Here is an 8,678-nt window from a genome sequence, read left to right as displayed (position 1 = left end):
ACTCAGAACATTATAAATTCACTGTCATAAACTTTGCTGCCAGATTGAAGGAGAAGCGCTGACAGAAGGATGTGGAGCATCCGCAGGGCTTCCCATCCCTCCCCGTGCCCTTGTGGTTGAGGATGAGGAGGGAAATTACCCCGGAGCTGTGCCACACACACACACCCTGGCTGAAAATGCCAGTACTTCCAGCTCTCCAGGAGAGCCATCCCACAATTACCTTCTGTGAGCCTGGCAGTTCCCTCCACTGGAGAGATACAAGGTTATTAAGCAAATATGATTAATGAATAAAAGAACCTCTGGCATGCTGGAACGAGGCTCCGAGGCCTGTCGGGCTCCAGGAGGATTCGTCGGCTTGTGCTTTGGGAACTGCACAGATTTCTGCAGTAATATGATTAACACGCTGTGTAATGGGCTAAATCCATCCCAAGTGTCCCTCCAGTTAAGCCTCTGTGTGGGCACCTGGGATGAATTTGGCCCTTTCACAGTGGATATACTTGACAGAGCCATATTGCTGAGCTGGAAAAAAGGAGGGTACTGAGTTACTGCTACAGCTGGGGAGGGGGATGGCAAAAAGGATGGAGAGAAGGGATGGATCTGGAAGGGATCCAGGCCAGCCCCTGCCCTCACCACCCTCCCAAAGCACAGGGAGGGCTGTGGGTTGGAGCAGATGTGCCTGCTCTGCTGTGCCTTCCATCCCCGTGGACAGCTGCCACGCCAGAGCCCGTGTGCCTGCTCTGCCGTGCCTGCCATCCCCGTGGACAGCTGCCACACCTTCCAGCCAAAGCCATGGGACTTGGCCGTGGGCTTGTCTGCCACGTGGCGCTGCCTTTCCCAGCTCCAGAAAACGCGGAGCTGCCAGACCTCGCCAGCTGGAGGAGAGGGAAGGATGGGGAGCGCTGCCTTCCTTATCTGCGGGGCCAGATTGTGAGCAGCTGTGGGCAGATAAAGAGCGATGGAGATCGGCTGGAGGAAGGCATTTGCTTCCCCTGCAAAGCAAACTCTCTCTCCGTTTTCCCAGTATACTCTGGCAGCAGCTAGGCTGTCTTCTGGGCAGGGAATCTTCTCTGCTGCAGGGGTAAGAGCAAGGGGATGGATGATGTAAGAGCAGGAACTTGAGTGACTGCCTTCAGTTTATTTGCAGGCTACTGCTTTATCTCGCCCTGTGGGGGCTGCTGCTGCTGCATCCTGTCACCCGGGATGTCCCCCACCAGAGTGTCCAGGCCTGGCCACGGGGTTTGCTCCGCTATGGGAATGCTCTTTCATAGGTAGGCTCTGTCTTGCTGTCATGTCCTATGACAGCAATAATTGCAATATGATATTTCTTACCCCTTCCAATGTACCTTCCATTTTGGGCGAGTTCCATGTTTTTGTGCTGTTTTAATAATTTCCAGCAAGTGCCTTTGTTTTGCAGCCTCAGATAGTTTCATGCACATGTTCACTGTGGTGCCTTGCAGTTCACTTCAGTCTTGTAGTTCCTGAGTGCTCGCAAGGAATCAAGTCATTCAGAGCAACTGCCTAGAAAGGGATTAATCGCAACCAGACCTCGTTAAAATCCCGTTGCCACACCAATTCCCCACACTTACAGAACCTGACCACAGTGTGAAAATTGATATTTATGCTGAGGAGTGTCAATGCACTGCCTGTGCACCGTTCACTGATTTACTGTCCTCTGGGCTTTGAACTCTGGGGATGCAAGTGAGATGCGCTGCTCAATTTCCAAGCCCCCCAAAATGAAATAACTGCCCACCTGGGCCCTTGGGCACCAAATGTGATCAGCATGTTAATGCCACTGGATTCTGTGGATGATCAGCCTGCAGCTTCAAGTTGTTGCCTGATTTCTTGCAGCCCTATTCCTGCACACTTGTTGAACTGGATGAAAACAGTAGCAGAACAGCCAGATTTTGCGATAGGGATTGAAAATCTGCTGCTGGGAGTAATTTAATTTAATTTCATTCCTTTTGGCCTGTGGTCTCCCTCCGTCCTGCTGGCTAATGGGGGACAGCCTTGGTGCACTGGTGACAGATTTCCAAGGAATCCAAAACCATTGGGGAGAGGCAATGTGACCCTCCTGGGGAGCTCCTGGGGACCAGTCTTCTCCTGGGGCATCACATCCCACAGCTGGTTGAAGAGAGCTCCTTCCCAAAGGCCAGGGATGGGTTTCAGTGTTTGTTGAAAATGATAAAAATCTCTCTTAGCTACCAGGATTGTGACACAACAAAATAGAAATTTTTGTGATATTCTCTGCAGTGGAAAAAACTCTGCAAAAGAAGTGTCTGTTGGCTTTGAAAGTAGCTCGCTCCAATACTCTTACCAGATGGCCGGCGGCTCCCAGCGAGTGGCTGGTCTGTACTCGCAACCCTTTAGCTCCCGTGGAGACCTGAGTGTTTTGTTGGGAGAGAGCAAGTTCTGCCTGAGATTGTGGCCGTGGCCTTGCAGGGTGCAGGAAGGGAGAGCGGGAGCCTGACAGTCCACACCTGGCAGGGCACACCTGGTTGCCCAGCCTCGTGCAGTACCCGAGGCACTGGCGTGACATTTACACTCTGCAGCTCCTCCACGGGATGCTGCTGTGGCCTGGGTGGAGCATCTTGCTGAAAAGGATGCCAAGGCACAGAGGCTGGAGCAGGGGGCAATGGGAGCTGAGGATCCTGATGATTGTGATGTGACCAGTAATGGATCTGTTAACGTAGTCTCTGCACCTAGGGAAGGCAGGTTTATTTCTGTACCTCTCAGGAGACAGGCTGAAGCTATTATAAAGTTATTAAGCTATTATTATACGCAGGTATTAAGGCTGAATGAAGAAGTCAAGCGATATGAGGGTGTATGAAAGAGAAACCTCAGAGGTGTGCAGAAGACAGAGGAAGAGATGGTGAGGCATTTGTAGTGGGAAGGGGCTGGTTTAGCTGTGGGATCAGCCAAAGCTGGAGAAGATAAACCTAAGTCACCTCTGAGCTCTTGACAAGGTGTGTAAACCATTTCCTTCTGCCAGCTGGCTGATTTGTGAGGATTCCTTTAAGGAGGTGAGCCCAAGAGCTGGCCCTGTGCTGAGGACACACTACTCACCAGATCACTAAACTCTGTTGTGCTCTGCAGCGTGAGCAGAGACCAGCCAAGCTCCAAAATGCAGACAAAAGCCCACCTAGGGTTCCACTTGTTCTTGGCCTCTGCAAAAATTATGTCCTAGTCTGCAAAGCTCGTGTTTTTTGGTGTGAGCAAGCGTGCAAAGTCTTTAAGGTCTGAATTCAAATAGCCAGCTGGAGGAGGGAAGCTTGGTGAGAAAGGAGGATGCTAGGTGGAGCTGGCATGTGGAGAGGATGCCTCAAAACCCAGTGTGGGTGGTGCCTTGGATCCACTCAGAGCTCAGAAAGTCTAAACACAGTGGGATACGGCAGCTGGATCTTTTTCCAGCAATCTGAGCATCCACCACAGGGAGCAGAGCCAGGGCTGTGACACACGAGTGCAAAATGTTAGTCAGAAAGGACAAATGGAATGTGAAAAACCACCAGAAACTCCCAAAGTGGGTCAAATTCCTTGATGCATCTAACAATAGCTGTAGGACGGGAAGGACGGGGTCGACTTGGTTGCGTGGCCTCCTGTGCCTCCTAAAACTCGGGGCTCAGCTGTGGGCCTGACTCCGTGGTGGTGAAATTCAAAGCAGGTGGCTGAAATCCTGGAAGCCACAGGCTCCAGCTCTGCCTCCTCCACCCGGGGCCTGCCTGGCATAATATTATCTTCACGCCTGAGCGAGGAGGACTTGGCTTATTAAACTTGCAAACCTGCCTTGCGCTTGCCCTCGGGTATTCAGGGCTGACGGGTCTCTGGGGCAGGATGCTCTAATGCTACTTTTACGCCACGTCTACCGCAACGAGGCCTCCTTAATTGGCTTGTGGTTCCCACCAGCACTGCCAGCGAGGAGCGAGCGGTGGAGAAAAAGCTGCCAGCGCCACAGCTCCCGCTCGGTGTTGGTGCATCATTAGCTCACATGTTGTCTCTCTCCCCAAAGACAAACACGCTGCGTCGCCAAAAAGGTCCGCGGGGAGGATGCGCTGCAGAATCCAAGCACAAGAAGTGGAGGGGGGGGGGGGCAGAGGCAGTTCTCATCCACAGCACATTCCCCTTCCTGGTCTGGTTTCTCTCCTCCACTGAATCCTTGCAGTGAAATTTCCTTTTTTTTTGTTTTTTCTTTTTTTTTTCCCCCTCTCTGTTTTTTAAAGAACAGCCCCCCCCTTCCTCCCTGCTTTAATCACTTTAAAACAACCCCGGAGGAGCGAGGCTTGGGTAAATAAATGTGGGAACCAGGGGAGTTCTTGAACTGTTAAAGAAATCAATATAAATCAGAGTAACCTTGCCCTGATGTCTTCCTTATCACCTCTGAAGCTCTACCTGCCTTTGTCTAACAACAATCTCAGTTAATTAGATAATTAATCTAATTATCTAATTAGGTGGAATCACTAATAGCTATTCCACCTAATTAGGCCAGTGGCTGTATCTCAGCAGTGGTGGTTCACTCTTTCTGGCTAACCCTGCACCTTCTGCCTGAAACCAGGCTCTGACACAATTCAGGCTCTTTCTTTGCTTTAACCAAAGCCACCTGGAAACGGTTTTTCATTTTTTTACTCAGGCTTTCCTTGAATGAAAGCAAGGTGGCCAGTTGGAAAGTAGAAAAGGAAGCTCTTAGACGATTAATTTTTTTAGCAATGGATGCAGGAAGCTCTTCATTGTTTTAACTCATTCTCCTGATGCAAGATTAATTTTAGCTCTGAGCACAACAACCTGTTATGAATTGATCCTAGGAAAGCGTATTGCTCTGAGGCTGGGGAAACAACATAAGTAGCTTTTTCCCCCTTTTATTTGGACAGGTCTAGCTAACTCATTGCTGCAGTCCTTCCCTGCAGAAACACGGGTTGCTCTCTCGCAGCAGCTTTCCCAATCTGTCCTATGTGTGACAGCACGAGGGAGCTGGCCAGAATTAAAACCAGCCTGAGGCCTTTGGTCCCCCTGGCAGCAGGGTCCCACTGCTCATCTCTGCAGGGATGCTGTGGTTGGCAGCACCACGACACTGGTTTTGGACCAGTCATGGCAGCACCTCTGGAGCTGCTGGTGCCTTTGGGGCTGCAGAGCCACCATACGGCACTCATGGGTTTATTTTCCCCTTAATGCCTAAATTGGATTTAAGGGCATCTTTGCACATTCCAAAACAAATCAGCAGCTGTCTGCAAGCCAGGCAGCCGGACCTGGCCCTGAGAGGAGATCAGTGTGCTCAGGCTTCGCCCCCAGAGCTCTGCTTTCTCAGGATCCCACCCTGTGCACCAGCCTAAGCACAGGAAAAGCCATTCAACATCTGAGCAGTCAGCAGTTTAGGCTCTTCCAGTCCCAGGAATGTTTAGTGGCTCACACCATCACCATCTGCTGCTGGAGAGCCTTGGTGGAGCCCCTCACACCTATAGCCACAGCAGGCACCACTTGGTGCAGCGTGCAGGGAGGGAGGCACTGGACTTGGATTCAGAGTCCCTGGGAACCCTGGATGGAGTCCAGATGAGGTAAAATGGCCAGGTAGGTTCTGCAAGAGCATTTCTGATGTAGACCCCTTCTCTCACCTGGAAATGCTTCCTTCCTGTAGTGGTCCCACGTTAATCTGCTGCAATAGCATCCAGACCTGTGATCTGGTTCTGGGGAGAGTCCTGCTCCTGCCTGCATCCACCTGCATGACTGGGATGATGGGCAACACATGAATCTATGGCTTTTCATTTTGCTTTCTCTGTATTTGATTTGTTTGGTTTGTTGGGGTTTTTTGGTTTGTTTTTTTTTCTTTTAATATGTGTATATAATTGAAGCACCACAAAATGTCTCCTTGAGGTAGCTTGATTTTTCTTTAAAAAAAGTTATATATTATATATAGATATATATTTTAACTGCTTGGAGCAAAGTTGTCTTGGCATTTTCATTTTGAAACCCCCATATTGAGGTGTTTATTACAGCATCGTGAAAATTCACGTTTAGTTGGAACTTGGCAAATGTTTTTTGGCTTGAAGCAAGTTTTCCTTTGAAGGGGTTTACTATTAAGTGTTTAAGGTTGTTTTTTTTTTTTCCCTTTCTCTCAATTTTTCTTTTGGAAAAGCAACACCTTCCAGAACTGGGTTCAGAAGCAGAAGGCCAGCTCTGCAGCAAGTGTGAAAGCTGCGAGTCGAGCACAGAGCCGCAGCCATTCATGCTTTTTTCTGACATCTGTTCAGGGAATGAGAGGAAGGGAATTCAGCTGTACTCCATGAGAAAAGAGGCTTTTCTGTTGTTGTTGTTGTTTTGGTGAGTCTTGAGTAGCTGCACTCCCACCAGATGCCAGCAATCCTAATGCCAGCTGCACAGAGCACAGCATCTCTGACTGCCTGGAGCTGGTCCTTTCACGTTCCCCAGAGTGAGCCAGATTTGCTGTACCTGGAAGAAAATCGAGTGTGCAGCAGGCTTGTTGCTGCTCTGTGACTTAGATGTGTATTGAACAACAACATTCCTGGCAGGGGCTGGGATCATGTTGTTACAGTTCCACTGGAGTAAGCGCAGTCACTGCTGATCTGGTTTTGCTGCTGCCTCAATATCGATGACACAGTCTATGCTTTAAACTCACAAGCTTTTCTTCTTCAGGTGTGCAGACCCATCTTTTGTAATGTGAGGACGTGCAGGTAGACAACTAGGTTTATATAACCTGTGCAAGCAAGCTGCACATCCCACAGAGCCAGGAGCAGGAGTCACCCACACAGTCTCCTCTGTTGGGCAGCAAGGCTTTCTTCATCCCTGCCCTGCAGGGAGAACTCTCTGTGAGGCTGAAGGGGTGTGTGCACAGAGGCTCCTCCACATGCTGTGTTTCCACGTGCCAGGGTGGGTGTGTGAGGAACAGCCTAGAAAATGGCATTTGGCACTAGGGGGAAGGGGCTGTTGCTGCCCAGGGGAGCCCAGTGTGGCTGCCAACCTCCTCTGCCCCTTTTCAGCCTGCAAGCTGTGGGGTGGGTGAGGATGGGGATGGACAGAGCAGACAGACAGAGCTCAGGCAGCTCATCAATGGGACCAGCCTTAGTGGCCTTGTTCCCACATACGGAGGTGAACACACATCTCCACAGAGAGACAGGACCTCCCTGCTGCCTGAGCCTGTTTCTAAACCTAAACCCAGAAGGGATGTCTTCTGAGATTCTGAAATATTGTAGACAGGGCTGAAGGTTGGGTTTTTCCCCCAGTTTCAACCAGCAGCCAGAAGTGGGAGTACCAAACTCTCCAGAGTGAGCCTGCTTTCTCTGGCTCTACCTTGCAAACTCAGGAAGTTTGAGGAGGTCTGATAACCACTCTTACCCTTGCTTATTTATCAGCTTAGTCTCCACCCGAGGGCGTTCCCAGGGCCCTACCTGAGCTGGCTTTGCTCACACCACGGTGCTGGCTGGCTGCCACAGCACTGCTCCCTGTGATAGGACAAACCACCACTGGTACTTTTGGTCCTCTGCTTCTGGTGCCGTTTGAAATGTTTTGCTCTGCCGTTGAAGTGGCCACAACAAAACTGTGTTTGTCCTGTGAAGATACCAGCTGGTTACCACCATTTTGTATCACAGATTGAACAGTTTCACTGCAATATTTAAGGTACCTGTCTGGAATACCTGTGGTTGGACAAGTGTGGGTTTGGCTTTTTTGTGCTGGGGCTTTTCAGCCCCTTCCACAAGACATAATTTGCTTAGGTGATTGAATTGCAATGCTGATTTTCTCTCCCCCCCTCCTCATGTTACCCTAATTTTTTTTTTATATATATTTTATTAGTGTTATTTTTTGACACTGTGCTCCCATGTATCAATGCTATGCATTACACAGATCTACTGATCATTTTCTACTTGCCATGTTTCACTAGTCTGTTCAGCAGCTTTGCATCTTTCCTCGTCACAGGCTTTCAACACTCTACAAACAGCATGAACCTAGGAGATCAAGGTGCTTTTTCCTGGTTGCCAGCATCTAGCCCAAAGGGGGAGGCAGATTTGGAGACATTGCTTGTTTCTATGGATAATAATCAATAAGACCCATTAGGGAGACAAGTACATACATCACTAAACTTTGACCTCTGCTCTCCAGAGTAGTCCCAAGATGCCTATTCATATGCTGGTGACATCCAGATTGCGCTGTTGCAAAAGCCTCTTTGCTTGGGAAGGGATTACAGATTTAAATTGCGCAGCCTTTGCTATCTGCACAGTACAGCGTGCAGGATGCTTAGCTAGAGCCTCTAGTTTTTGTTGGCTTTCTTTTCTACTCAGCCAGTTTTATATTCAACGCTGTTGCACGCAGAGTGTTTTATGCCTCTCTACCTTTCAGGCTGTTTTTTTACTCCAGTCTGTCTGGCATTTTAAGGGTTTACAGACCCTGGAGATTCTTGGCACTGGCTGTTGCTTGCATATTGCTCCTCATCTTTCAGATCCTTTTTCTCCTACGTTGCTCTTTGGCGGGCTGTTTCTGATAGAAAGTTTTTGGCTGGCTGTTTGAAGTTCCTGATAGTCGGCATTTGATCACTTGCTAATTCAGTTCTAAAACTTTTTCTCCAAAGAAACCATGAAACACTATCTAAAAATAGATTAAAAAAAAAAAAAAAGGAAAACTTTAAAAATACCCTTATTTTGCTGAATACAGGAAGTTTTAAGTTTTCTGGGAGGAAAAAAAAC

General features: G+C 49.0%; 1 long non-coding RNA gene across 1 annotated transcript; it reads right to left on the bottom strand.

Annotated features, from left to right (window-relative positions):
- Positions 1–1,115: 1,115 nt before the first annotated feature.
- LOC114062768 lies at positions 1,116–4,045 on the bottom strand. Its single transcript, XR_003572451.1, has 2 exons — positions 2,315–4,045; positions 1,116–1,478 (listed from the first exon to the last, which is right to left on the bottom strand). It is a non-coding gene; the product is annotated as an uncharacterized LOC114062768 (long non-coding RNA).
- Positions 4,046–8,678: the final 4,633 nt, after the last annotated feature.

The sequence above is a fragment of the Empidonax traillii genome, unplaced genomic scaffold (genome assembly GCF_003031625.1).
Source record: "Empidonax traillii isolate 1590-97213 ecotype Southwest subspecies unplaced genomic scaffold, ASM303162v1 scaffold433:size1479616, whole genome shotgun sequence".
NCBI classification, from domain to species: domain Eukaryota; kingdom Metazoa; phylum Chordata; class Aves; order Passeriformes; family Tyrannidae; genus Empidonax; species Empidonax traillii.
The sequence above is the reverse complement of the archived record's forward strand: the minus strand, read 5'-3'. Positions and strand labels throughout refer to the sequence as shown.